At 38.4% G+C, this 14,032-nt stretch overlaps 1 long non-coding RNA gene across 1 annotated transcript; it reads right to left on the bottom strand.

Annotated features, from left to right (window-relative positions):
- Nucleotides 1–737: 737 nt before the first annotated feature.
- LOC126039635 (uncharacterized) lies at nucleotides 738–2,958 on the bottom strand. The gene is made up of 3 exons (XR_007506377.1): nucleotides 2,760–2,958; nucleotides 2,222–2,527; nucleotides 738–900 (listed from the first exon to the last, which is right to left on the bottom strand). It is a non-coding gene; the product is annotated as an uncharacterized LOC126039635 (long non-coding RNA).
- Between the last annotated feature and the right edge of the window lie 11,074 nt (nucleotides 2,959–14,032).

Raw genomic sequence — 14,032 nt, 5'->3', positions numbered from 1 at the left:
TTTAATCAATCATATTTTTTCAGTTTATTTGCTTCGAGTCTAGCCCTTCCAAGTTTGGTGGCTAGACCATCATTTATAATTGATGTTCCTTTAGGGGAAAAAACAGTCTTTACAGAAAAGCTGGCATTTCAGGAAAAAGCACTCTGTTTAACATCCAAGCCAAGCATTAATAAGTGCAAACTATTATCTGTTTGAAATTTATGCACTCTAAGCTGTATTTCACTTGGAAAATTTGCATTTGTCCCATATGTATTCAAGCTAGGAGGCACAAAATAACTTACACTGGCTTTCTTGACTATATAATCTGTCTGGCAGTAATTTTCCTTCATCATCCTGGTTACAGTACAGTTTTCAAGATTTTACCCTGACAGGCAATTTTTGTGTTGAGAGCCTGTGGAAGCACATATGGATTTTTTGATCTTGAGAAGGAACCGTAGTTTGCATAATGTCTATCAATTTCAAAACATGTCCTAATGCTCTCTTCTTTGAAACAAATTTGGAGTTGTTTTCTGTTTGACCAAAAATGTTTTGGTGAAAATATAGAAGTAAGTTATTATCTGTGTTAACAAAATAATTCCAAAGACCATGCAAACTGGAGCCAGCTTAAACTCTCTTACCCTAGCAGTAAATGAGTACTTCAGAATAAAAAGTGACATTGGCATCAGGAAAAAATTTACTTTTAGAAGATGGTTACATAAACCTCACCTTTAAAAAGGACCAGTAGCTGAATACAGAGGAGGCTATATCATCCTAAACCCCGGTGTCTGCATCTTCCTGTCCTGTCTTTGCTGTGACAGAGCAGAGCAGTGTGCACAGTGTAACTGTGCCATTAGCGACAGCCCGTGTGTATTCTGGACCTTATCTGGAGCACTGTTTTGTAGCATTTAAACATGTTCTTTCCTGTAGGAAAACCATGTTGTTAGTAGTCATGTAAATACAGTTCTTCATATCACATATTCTATAATAATGCCTTACTGAAAGGCATTGTACATGGGATACTTACCTGTTACTTTATTCTAGATAAATTATGTCCCAATCATTGTTACAATACTGAAGACTACTTTTAATTATAAATTTGCTGCTAAGAAAAAAGCAAGATGTTCCTTTTAGTTTATATGTAAGATAATTTTCGGCAGAAAAATTGGCATTCAGCTTCCAAAACGCAAATGATTCATACCGATTTTGTGAGCTTTGGATCAAGTACTTTAGCTGGAAGAGTATCAAGAGCCTGTTTTGTATGAGGTTTGGACCACTAGATTTACATACATGGGAGATGAAGTAATGCAGAATTTGATGCTGGCATTCTATACGTCACCATAGTTAGAATTAGATTATTTAAGTTTCAGCCATTTTATAGGTCTTCTCTGGTGTTCAGTTCTATTTTTTGTTTCATTTACTTAGGTCTGATTTTCATAATCAAACACCATTTCATATTTTGGCAATCAACTTTCACAAATGTAGATGACACAAAATAAAGGAGTGCATGCCTAATTTCTCCCAGCATCACTTTTCTTGAAAGTAAATGTAAAGTTTATAAGAAAAAAAAAACAACTGAAATTAAACTAAGGAAAAAAAATAACTGAAATTCAACTAAAATCCATCTGGTGGAGTTGTGCTATAAGTTATAAACCTTCTGTGTTTCTTAAGGCTATTCCTGTTGCCATTACCTACCTTTGTTCTCATACTGCTCTTGACAACAAGGGAAACCAGATCTGTTAACTTTGTGGGTTTTATTTATTCAGTCCATATTAAAATATTTTTAAACTGTTTTTGAAACTCTGTATTTAAAGCTACAATTAGAAAGAACACCTGAGCACAGAGGCAAGAACCTTACCAAGACTGACTTTTAGGGTTTTGTACCAACCCACATTCCTACTTTGATTTGCAACCCTTAAATTTGTTTCAAGCTTGAGTTTCAAACAAAATAAAAGGCTGCTTATTCGTATTGTGGAATAATTGGAAGCAGCTTGTACTGCATCTGGACTGATGAACTCTGAAACTCTTAAGAGGTTTTTAAATGGATTTCCTCTTTAACTTTAGGTAAGGTACATAGGACTTAGCCCACTCATTGCCGAGATGAAAGATGCGGAGATAAAAGATGCACGGGAAAGTTAGAAGGTCTGTTGAGTTCAGTACTGGGCAGTTTACTTAGATGAAGACCCGGTATTTGGGCATTCCTCATCAACTCCCTGCACCATGTTCCCTGACCATATTTCCATACCATAAGGCTGAGCCCTTGAGATAGATGACTGTGATACAGTTTGTGGCCCTCGGGCTCGATTTGGCCAATTTTACTTCCATCCAGCCTTCTGCCATTCACAGAGGACATGAGCTGCATGCCAGTCTGGAGAGGTGGGCTGTAGGGGTGGGCTGCCAAAGGAGGAGAGAAGGCTTCTCTTCAGAAAAGTCAGCATCCCCGTCCTTCCTGCGTCTGTGGTGGGCTGTAGCACCAGTGTGCCTACAGCAGAGGTCCCGGACCCAAGATTTCAAGCGTTCTGAGGCTGGAGAGCTATGAGTTCCTTTAGTACTGAAAATGAAGAAGGAACAGAAAAGATAATTTGGTTTTTTTTCTCAAGGTCCCGTTGTTCACTTCTCACAAACATTCATGCAGTTCAGATTCCACTTTCATGCACATTTACCAAAAGCCAGTTTTAAAAATCTCATAAACCAACATTTGCAGGAAATGAACTTCAAATTTGCTCTGGAACAGCTTGTTCTTATGACCAGGCAAGAAATGGAAATAACATCATTTTACTTACCTGACCATGCACTACTAAGACTTTCAATAAAAGCAGGGTATTTTTAGGCTTCAAGAGGAGACTGTGTTAGTTATTTGTTGTCAATTATTTGCTCCATTTCGTCATACAGCAAGAACATTGTTTTCCCTCTTCCTCCACCACTTTTGGCTGCAGATACATATATGGAATGAAAGCTACCAATCCATCAGCTATGAAGCACGTTATACTTTTAGTCACATCAGATCCTGTTTAAGATGGTCTGGAGTATTAAAGCTATTTAAATGCAGGCCAACCCCTGGACAGCGTAATCCCCTTTGCTTGATAGGAGAGGGCCGGTTAAGTCTGCTGGGAAGACCAAGCCAAGCAGGGTGCACGTTCAAGGAAGACGGCGGTAGAAGCACGCCAGTTATCCGAGGAGCTTACTTGACCCCTGTGGTCAGTGAGCTGAAGCTCATGCTCCGTGTCATAAACTACTCCAGCTTTTCAGCCTGTCGTTCAGTAAAAAACCCTAAGATCAAAGTCTCTATTACGTGTTTGGTTTACTGTCAAAACTGTCCTTCACACTTGCCAGAACTCCAGGGCTACGTTGTCATGTTCCATAATTTTTTTAGCATTCTTCATAAAAAGGGATTTCTTTGCTCAGCCAGAGCTCCTTGTTTGATTAAAAACCTTGGGCTCAACCTTGGGCTCAGCTAAGCACACGCAGAAATGAACTTAAAACTGCACAGACGAACACGCATCGACGCATCGGAATTTGCCTGACAAAAAGAGATATCGTTCACCTTGAGGAGTGGTATGAAGACTAGGTAATTAATTTGTGCTTACAAACGCCTTGAAGAAAAAACCACTAGTGCCTTTATTGGCCCTGGTTCACCCAAAATTCAGTCAAAAGTATCAAAAAATGGAGCCAAGCTTCAAGTTTTTTGTGAGATCAGGTGAGTTTCAGGTTTCATTACTAAGTTTGAGGCAGCTCTATAATCTACAGCCTACACATCTGAACGTAAAGCAGGCTGATATGTACAAAGAAAAGCACTTTGCAGTAATAAATGGAAGGGATTATCTTCAGTGCTTCCAGTGAATACAGCTGCTGGATAGTGTTTTATTTGTTCACTTTGTAAGGATAAAAAAATGAACTTGTCTTAAGCTATTCAGGTTTAAGACAGGCTTTATCTCCCTGGTTGGAGGAAAAGATTAGCACTTATTAGAGCCTAATCTTAATCATATCCATTTATAAATAGGGCTTCAAATTGTCTAAAATATTTAAACATGATGAAATGGAAAGACTTAAGACAGCTGAAGTCTTAAGAGAAAGAAAAAATCGAAAACCTGAAGATTTATCTACAAAGATTAAAGTAGCTTTCATGGCAAAGCCCTAAGAAAATAAAAGAAAATAAAAGATCAGAAGAAGGAAAACAGCAGCCTTTGCTAGTGTCTGTACAAGGCAAATTAAGTTATAGATGTAATAAAATGGCTTAAGAAATGATAAAGATTTAACCATTTAGTTGCTGTTTCATAGCCAAAGACAACACAACCGGTTTCCTTTGTGTGATCATTTGTTTGTCAGGGTGTTTAGACAGTCTTCACTTTTCATATAAAAGACTGTTAAAGCATTCAGGCATATTCAAATATTAAAACCAGAAATGGCACTTTTTCGCAAAGTGTAGGAAAAAGAAAACATAACTTCTTGCTCGTATGCAGACATTATAGCGAAGAAGCAAGGGTGACTCGCTGATCACAGAGTGAGGCCAGGTGGCAAGTGTTGCCTTGAAGATATTCCACATTTTAGCCCCCTGAAATTTCCACCTCTGCCCCGGATCACTCTTCCCTTTTGCTCAAAAGCTTCACCATCAGAAGTAAAAATGGTCTCTTATGCCCAAAACTCTGAGGAGCTTGGATATGAAAGGCCTTTTCTTGAAGGCTTTTCAGTAGAGAATTGGCATGAAGAGCAAGATGGCAAGATAAGCGCAGCGATATCCGTTGTTGAGAGGGGTTGCTCTCATGTTTGGTACTAACATTGGCTTTTTCCAGGTGTATGCATCATGAGATGTAGCCATCGAGCCTGAAGATTACCTTGTCAGTACTGTATTCAAACACATGGACACGATTTTTTTTCTGGGTAGATGGGGAATTGGCAGTTGGCTCTTACGGCAGGATAGGCTGAATTTGGTTTTCTCCTTCTCCTCCCCAGTTACTGATCCATGATAACACATTTTTAAATGCCCAAGGTTATACAGATGTGAGCCTAAACTCACCTTGCATCCATTCTTCTCTTCCTCAGACTCACAGCACTACTTTTCTTACCTGATATCTCAAGTCTCTGCTTTTCATATAGCCGTTCGTAGGACTGTTGCTGCCTTCCCGCGACTTGCCGTTAATATGGGTCTCATATAGGTCTTTCTTAGCTGTTTTAGGGCAGCACTTACCTAAACTGAACTGAGCAGTTGTGCTGCTTGAAGCAGCTAATAACCTTTTCCTTCAAATTTCACAACTGCAAGAGTTCTCCATTCTGGAATGAGAAAAAAACCAGGAATCATTACTATATCTTAAAATTATTTTTGTTTACAATAACACGCGCGAACTTCCTAGAAAGATTGAAACTAAGAAATCCTCAACTGAACTTTACATATTGACATTCACTTGACATGGTTAGTGAGTGCACCTCAATTTGCAATTTATTTCTGTAATAGCTTTGTAGAGCTTCTTCAAAGACTTGCCAAGGTATTTCTATGTCATCATCAATATTTTATTCAAAAATTGGATATGAGAAACAGTAAATGGGCAGTTTACCCATGAATAATTATTAGCTTTAACAGCAATACCAAATTATATCCCATAGCCCTAGTAGAAATAGTTCAACTATTTCACATACATAAAAAAAGTGAAAGAATAAGTCACAAAAAGGAATGCAGATCACAGGCAAGTTTTACAGCCAGAATGCCAACATATCCTCTTTTAAAGAACTTTCACTGGAAATGGTTACTATTATGAGGAAATACTGCTTATTTAGCACATCTGTAGGGGAAAGATACTCCTCTAGAGAGGAAGGTTTTTAATTTAATCATTAAAATATTTCCGTCCAGCAAAAGTTTGCAGTTTCCATTTTGCTAGGCTTTGCAAGACTGCAGTCTTGCCAACTTCTGCTAGACTTTTACTGTTCATTTGCTCAAGCTCCTATATATTTAACTAGACTATGTGCAAAATGTGGTAAGGATGGTTTGCTCTGCTTGTATTAAAATCCTTTCAATGCTACAACACTGCAGTGGCATATTGAAATAAAAGAAATCAAAAGCTCAGATCCTGTTTTTCTGGGAAGTGTAGAGATGTCAGCTCATAGAAGCATGTGTCATATTGCTGTCACTTCTAACTTGCCAAATAACTTTTAACAAGCTGAACAGAAAGCACTGTGATCAACAAGCAAATGTTACTGGAGTCACTGACATTGAAAGAGGTGCTAGGTGGGTCAGAAAAGGTGATGGAGCAAAAACGATTTGTGCATCATCAAAATTTTATGTTAAAAAAAAACTCGCCTGATTCCTGTGTTTAAGTTGCTGGGAAACTTTCCATTATAAAAGATCTTTGCAGCTTTTCCAGTTCTGCAATTAATTCTTGAATCGTTTGCAGCAGGCCTTCAGAATTCAGGAATTCTAGAGAAATGACTTTTATTTGTTCTGTACAAGTTCACAAGAGGTAAACTTTGAAAAGATTTCTCTCCTCCAACAATTTAATAACAGATATGCTTAGCTCCCTTTAGGCACACAGATGCTAGAGAGCGGTATCTGCATCTCTGGATAAGATATCTAAATGCAGTGCACAATGGATGGGAGAGGAAAGCATCTGAGGAAGCTGATCTAAAGGAATGACTGTGCAAATTCTTTCATTCTATGTAAGAATTGCTTTCTTGTTCTCATTTTAAGAACTGCAAGTGTAGATATATCCACCTCTAAAATACTCTGCTCCATCTCGCTCTAAAAACGCGCAAAACTTTGGCTCTCGATCATCGCAATCAAAGAGGTCTCAAATGACCATTTTTGACCTCCCAGCAGACCCTCCTTTCTATAATTAGCAATTTAAATAGAAATATCCTTGGCTCTCCTATTGGCGAGTGGGTTTTCCCCAGTCTCCTTCAGGCTACGTAAGGCTGTAGCTGCTACAATAGAAGGGGGGGCTGCTAGCTACATCTGTGTTAAAATTACAACCTTGGTCATGGCTCCACCAGAATTTAGATGAAGCAATTAGCATGTGTTAGATATTTGGCTATAAACAAAGATGTCTTTAAAGTGTAAATTTTGTAGTCTAGTTATTGGATCATTACTGAGAAAAGACAAGACAGAGTATCTGTCAGGAAATTGCTGACAATACCACAAATAAAGAAGAAAAAGGTTCAAGTTATGTCTAAAAAACCTCAACAAATAAACAAAGCAAGCTCAAAACAGCTGTTACATTAAGAACAAAAGAAGGAAAAAAGTGTGTGTGGGGAAGCTTCACTGTAGAAAAGCTTCACTGGAGTCCTTTTTTGTCCCAAAAAGCAATAGAAATTAATCATCTCTGCTGACGTGCCAGAGTTACAGGCTAAAACATTAGTCCTGCAAGTAAATACAAGTGAAGATCTTGCTCTTAGAAAATTCATGTAAAAATCAGTCCAGCAGAGGAGTAAGATAAGACATTTTCTTCCAATTCCAGAAAGCCGACAAAAGAAAGCATTAGATATCAAGTCACAGTGTGCATGTATTAATCAATATGGATTTCAAATACATCTCCGTGATAGTTGTATTAAGATGAACAGACAATTATCGCATGGGCAAAGCAGAAGCTGCTAGAGAAACAGAATTTTTACTCTGAAATTCAAGTTTTCTCATCTTTTTAACACTTAATGAATAAAACCAGTACCTAACTATTAATAATGAGATTGTAACTTCAGAAAATTACATCTTACTATCTTTATGTGATTATTCCATATATCTTCCACTTTGTGATCTTTTTCAGCATTCCCAAAAAAACATGAAGCCTAGGTATTCAAAGGAGAGGAAAATTTACCTAATGCTAATAATTACTGTGAACTTTGGTTTTTCATCAGTTACTAAATGTCCTTGGCATTAGAAAATACCACAGTGAAATGTAATGTCACAGAACATTAACAATTCCATTTTCCTTACCAATTAAGATGACCTTACCTGCATTTATTATTTATTTGAACAAGAAAAATCTAAACACATAACGTGTATTATAGTCAAACTACTACTGCACATCTCTCAGGTTGATGTAAAGTTGACTGCTTTTGTGCTACGTGTTGGGGCTTATTCAGCATTTGTTCAGTAGAGAACTACTACTTAAGGTACAATTACTGGTATTACATTCTTCATATAGTTCCTTGCTTTCAAAGAGACCTACATAGTTCTCTAAATGCCTATCATTATCTGAGACTCTCCATAATTAATTTCTGAAGATACTCCAATAAAAATACCGATTGTGTAATCATCAAAACCAGGAATTTCTCTTCTTTTTATGGCCTCCATTTGCATCTCCTACAAATGATCTGCCATTGATTCAAACTCATCATTTAAGAAGTATCTTAGTTTTCACATCATAAAGAAGTAGAATTTGTTTTCATTAAAGGCATATTGTTGAAAATGGTAGTGTGAAAGGATGTAGGGAATCTCCTGTCTCCCCCTCAGCACCCATTTACTGATTGCCATCATATTGTGCTGTAATAAAGTCCCCAAAATGCTGCCTTATAGTAGTGAAATAAGGAAATGAAGTGTGATTACTAATTCCCAGTTCAGCAGTGCCAAACGCTACGAAGGGACTTGAACAGCCTCTGGATGAAGAACAAGGAAAATTGGGATGAGGAATTAGGATTCTTTCTGAAAAATATTCCAATATAAGGGCTTGTTTGTTTAAAAGCTTAATTTTATTCAGAGACAGTGAAAAATCTTAGCAGAAGGATGGCTGTGAGAAGGAAAAGTAGCTGAAGATCAGTTAAATCTGATATAATAAGGAAAATAACCTAACAGACTTCTGCTATATTCTAATATGGGAGTCTAGGATTTGTTCTTTTGTAAGAATAAGTCACTTCTCCACTGGATGAAGAAATAACTTTTATTTTTCCCTTTTCTAAATCAACTACCCAAGATCCATCTTTGGGTCATGAAGAACAGGCTGCATTTCCCTGTTGGAAGTATGGTCAAGAGTTGGAATCTACCACCACAGGCCACTGTCCCATCGCTCTTGCTTTGTAGTTCAATGTGCAGCAAAGAATGGTGACACGTCTTAGTAAAATACTTTGTTAAATCACAAGTTAAAGACAACCAAAAATTATAAGAAGAAAATCTGCCTCAGTCTTTATTTGGATGCTGTGTAATATGCATTTTCTTTAAGGACCTAGCACAAATAATCATTAGTAGTAACTGGCTTGAAGTAGTGCACGGTTTTAACTTCTTCCACTCAAGACACGGCATTTCATTTTAAAACTTTTGTCTAGGGCTTATTGTAACTATATTCTATTTTAACTGTAGTTATATTACTTCCCCAGCAGGCATTTGGCAAATGGAAAACTTAAAATGGCCCATTTAAGTGACGATGGATACGGTCAAGAACAGTGGTTCACAACTGACAATGTGCTGGTTACAAATTAAAATTTGATACTGGCTAACTCCATGATAAAAATAAAGTTATCTCCAATTCCCTCTTAGCATCCTTGCTAGATGTAGTAAATCACTTTTTCTGCATGAAAACAAGTTGACAAGCAGCTTAAGGACCAGAAAACTAAAGCAGAAATTAACTTAAGGGCAAAATTAACATTGCCAAGGTGTAATACAAAAGTGATGCCATTACTGGTGCTGTGCAGTGAAGGACTCTTCCAATTCTTTGCTCCCAGACTGCAATATTCAAAAGTCAAGCAAGGAGGGTTCTCAGTATGCGCAGAGCAGCGGTTCTTGTATCCACTGGGATGGGTGGCAATGGGAGTCCAGGAGGAACTGGATCTTCTGCTTACCAGAACCAACAGAAAAATTCCCATTAAATTATGAGAAGCAAGATGACATCTTGATACCGTGAACATCCTCGTACTTTCTTTATGGTAAGCCTTCAATTTTTACATCGTGAAAAACAACAAAAGATAATGGAAAGAAATACAATACCAAAAATACATTACTTAACTGAAGGCTTATTTCTACCTCTTCCTCCTGAATTTCAGTAAGCCAGTCTCAAATCAGCTGAACTGTAATACATTTTCTTCTACCGCTTCTATAGCTGTACCTTGTGCAGAAGTGTTAAGCCTAAGCTGGACTCCTCCTCTTTTGTGGCTGTTGCAAAAATCTGATAATTCTCAGGATTGTCAGAAAAATGGCTAGAATAAAGGCAAAAAGTTATGTCTAGTAAATGACGATTAAGGCAATAACTAATAACTGGTATATATGGAAAACCCCATTTATATTAAAATACCAGTTCTCATTCTCTGGGAAAAGCGCCGCATTGATGCCTCAGTGATGGAGACCTCTCTCTTACTGAAGCTGCTTATGAGCAGCCTCTGTGCTGACGCTGATTCACTCTCCTGGGCAGTGGAACTCACCAGAACAAGCCTAACCAGACCAAAGTCTGCACTCGGAATGATTTTTTTTTTTTTTAATTATTATTATTTGCCCAGAAGAAGAGTTGTAACAAAATTTGCAAACATTTCCTATGAAAAAAATCGCAACGGTACCAGCCATTATCTTTTAAATAAAATTAAAACCTAAAAGCAGGTACCACATGGGGTCTGTCTACAGAAGTCTGTCACTCCCATCAGAAAAATCTTCTTTGCTTGTGTGAGCAGAAGTGTTGATACGTGTGAAAATAATTTGTGTTCACAGCAAGAAGTTGTAATACATGGCAGTACGTATCCTTTTGCAGAAGCAGATTATTATTTTTGTGTTAGTAGCACACCATCCTTCAGAGTTTACAACCCTTTATAGTCCCAGAAAGTTTCCCTGCTCAGAGTCAGTAATGGCCAGGTGCCTCGTTAGAAGTCATTTACAAGACAGGGACTTTTTGCTCGGCCACTTCCCGATATCACAACTCCTTAAGCTTTAGAAAATACCATTCAGTATAACAGTATTAAGAAATGCTTCTGACGGCTCAGAATCTAAAGAAGATCACTGATGTTTTCAGAGCAGCTTAGCAGCTTTCCTGTCCTTTGCAGATTAGCCGTTCATGTGAACAGGCTATGGTGGTGCTGACTTCCAATTCCACTGAGCAAAGTCTCGAATCTGTCACAGATCACAAATTCATTGTAAAACAAACATTTAGGACATAGGGGGAAGTGGAGAATAACTGGCAAAAAAATGATTCCGCAAAAGCTGTACAGAATTTACCATCTGTTTTGTTTTCTATCCAGGTACTTCTGGGCTCTGAACAAGCTTTTGTGTCTTGGAAATTCACCAGTTTTATAGCCGTCTGAAAAAAATTCCTCGTTGCTATGGCAATACCATTCTTTCACAATGAATCCTTCTTGAAGGTAGAGGACATTGGCAAGATTAAATGTAAATCTATTTTCTTTTTTTTTTGGTGGTGTGACAGACAAAAGTGGCTGGAGCGGGGAGGATTCCTCACCCCCAAAACAAACGTTACCGGTATCATCTTCATTTGAACAACATAAAGCATCTGTGTAATAGCGTTGTTAGCCATCCACAAAATACATCCATAATCCCCTGAAACTCATGGTACGGTGCCACCGACGCCGTTTTGTGAATGAGTTGCAATGTTCTGAATGTTGCCTTTACGCCTGGAGGTCTGTTTTAATAGAACAGAAGGTTGAGAGAGATCAATAATGATCTCCCCTCCCAAACAGCCCCTTAGTGCAATCTTTGTAAAGGTGATAGGTAACGAAATTAGATGTCTGTGAAAACTGGCAACATCCTTGTCAGGTTCACACAAAAGAGGATGCCTTGTCATTTTATGGCAAACCACAGCAGGTGGAAGCTACCTGCAGATACAGGCAAAGTAACGAAGGCTGAAGAGTGTCTGAAAAGAATGCGATAGCAAAGCTCTCTCTTTTTTTCCCCTCTTTTTTTTTTTTCCTACCTCTTGTGTTTTGGGTTTTTTTCATGCACGCTCTGCCTGCATACCAACACACCTCCAGCTAAAAGTACCCCTGATCTGACCCTCAAGATGAGCAGCACAACAGAAGGACAGACATGGCAACGCTTCATACCCTGCTCCCCGCTCAGAGCCCTCCTATAAATACAATCTGATGGCTACTGAAGCCGCTATCGACCCTGCTTGTGTAGAGTGGAAAATAAAATGAAGCCACCCCTTCAGCATTAAGACCTAATCTATCCTTCTGCAACTCAGACATGTGCAGTGATTTATGACCAAATTAATTCCGCCCCTAAAATGCACTCAACATCACAAACAGGCTCAGGGACTACTCAAAAAAATTAAAACACAGCTCAGCATAAGCATGGCAAATCTCTCTGTTAACCTTATGAGTTTCTTCAAAGGGTAATACCTAATAAAATGAATTTCAAAACCAAAACATGAAAAAAAGCAATTTAAAGATAGCGTACCAATGAGATCTTTTGGTTCTCTAATAAATTGATGCCAGGAGCTGAAAATATAAAGTGTTTGACCGATTGCTTTTCAGTCTGGGTAGTATGGTAGAGATACGGGTGATTTTTTTAAAGTCACTTGTGTGCTTTAGCCATCGTTATTGAAAGTACTCCTATTTTGAAGTCTTCAACTTACTGACTACGTATTTGATTCCAATTTTTATTTTTGAAGCCTGAATCAACTGCAGTTCCAAAGCATCTCTACTGATGTCACTAGCATTACAAGCAAACTGCTTTATGCCAGTCAATCAGCAGTTCGGTTTATTACAGCCTATTTTTTCCCCTCTGAAGTTCCATACTCATCTTACTCTATTCTTCTGATGTTGTCATTTTTACAACCTTTGCAGGATATGAAGTTCATTTAGTGTTGCGGCCACCTACTGTCAGTGCTCTGCTTGTGCCATGTTATATCAATAGGCAGCCTGAAAAGAGACCTTTCTGCAAGGGACTGACTGCAGGACATTTGGCAGCAGTCAGAGAGATGGTGTTTAATGCAACTTGTCTGTTTAAGTATTTCTAATGGTGGGGGAAACAAATTGTAATAGCTCGTAATCACGCACCTGAATGAACAGACTCGCATCATAGACCTTTGGTCCATGAATACATGATAAAAGCCAAGTTATCCCTTGGTAAGTTAATTTTTTTGAGAGTCTGGAAAGGGCTCTCGTAGGAAACAGTGGTTCAAAGCAGCATTAAATATGCTGCAGGCTTTTTATTCTAAGTGGAAATCAGTGACTGTACTAGTTAAGATTGTATTAGAATGATAAAAAGTAATTAAAATAGACTCATTGCCTTTCTAAGTTTTGAGATGCAAATACTCCAGCTTTTAAAAACATGAATTCATCTTTTCCAAACAGGTTGCACACATTTAAAAAGTATTATCAAAAACCGTAGAATTTCCTTTTGAAGTGGTTTTTTTTTCATCTTTCACTGTCTGTCTTACTTTTCTGAAACAAAACAGTTAAAATACTCATTAGGCAAGGTTGGGAAGAGAACGGAGGTACAGCCAATTTCTGACACAGGACCAGAATTTGACACCAAAAATCGTTTGTGATAGTATCGAATGTTTCATTCCCCCAGTAATTTTAGCGAGGAGCTCACGGGTAAAGTTTGCACGCACAGTAACCCCGCGTGTCAGATTGTAACTGCCGTGTGGCCGTAATCCCTTTTCGTAGAGACCAAGACCTTGGTTTGAGATGTTTTGGGTAGCTACAGCTTCCCTGGACAAGCTGGAACAGAAGAAATGCAGCGCAGCGGGGAAGGACTAAGGTCTCCAGCCGCCACCTACCCGGCCGCGCCGTCAGCGAGGCTGGAGCCGAAGGGTGCCCGCGGAGCACCAAATGCACTCGTGCTATGTATGCATCAGGAAATCCTCATCTAAGGAGTTGATTTTTGCCTGTATGGAAGCCAACGACAAAACTTCTGACTTCCAAGATGTCAGATAAAGCTATAGGCAATGGATATTTGATTCCAGATGCTTTTTGTTTTGTTCCTTTAACGCTGTATTCAACAGAAGTGTCTCCGTAATCAGCGTGTCTCTGAAGGTCAAAGAAAGACGATCGTTTTGACGGGTACCTTTAACATACTTTTAAATGAATCCATTTCTTTTAGAGTTATTCGCTACATTGATTTGTGGTTGTTACCACGTGAACACCACTTTAAAATAATAATCTGCTCCATTTTACGCCAGTGGCAGGGAATCCATACCCT

Source organism: Accipiter gentilis, chromosome 6 (assembly GCF_929443795.1).
Source record: "Accipiter gentilis chromosome 6, bAccGen1.1, whole genome shotgun sequence".
Lineage (NCBI taxonomy): Eukaryota > Metazoa > Chordata > Aves > Accipitriformes > Accipitridae > Astur > Astur gentilis.
The sequence above is the reverse complement of the archived record's forward strand: the minus strand, read 5'-3'. Positions and strand labels throughout refer to the sequence as shown.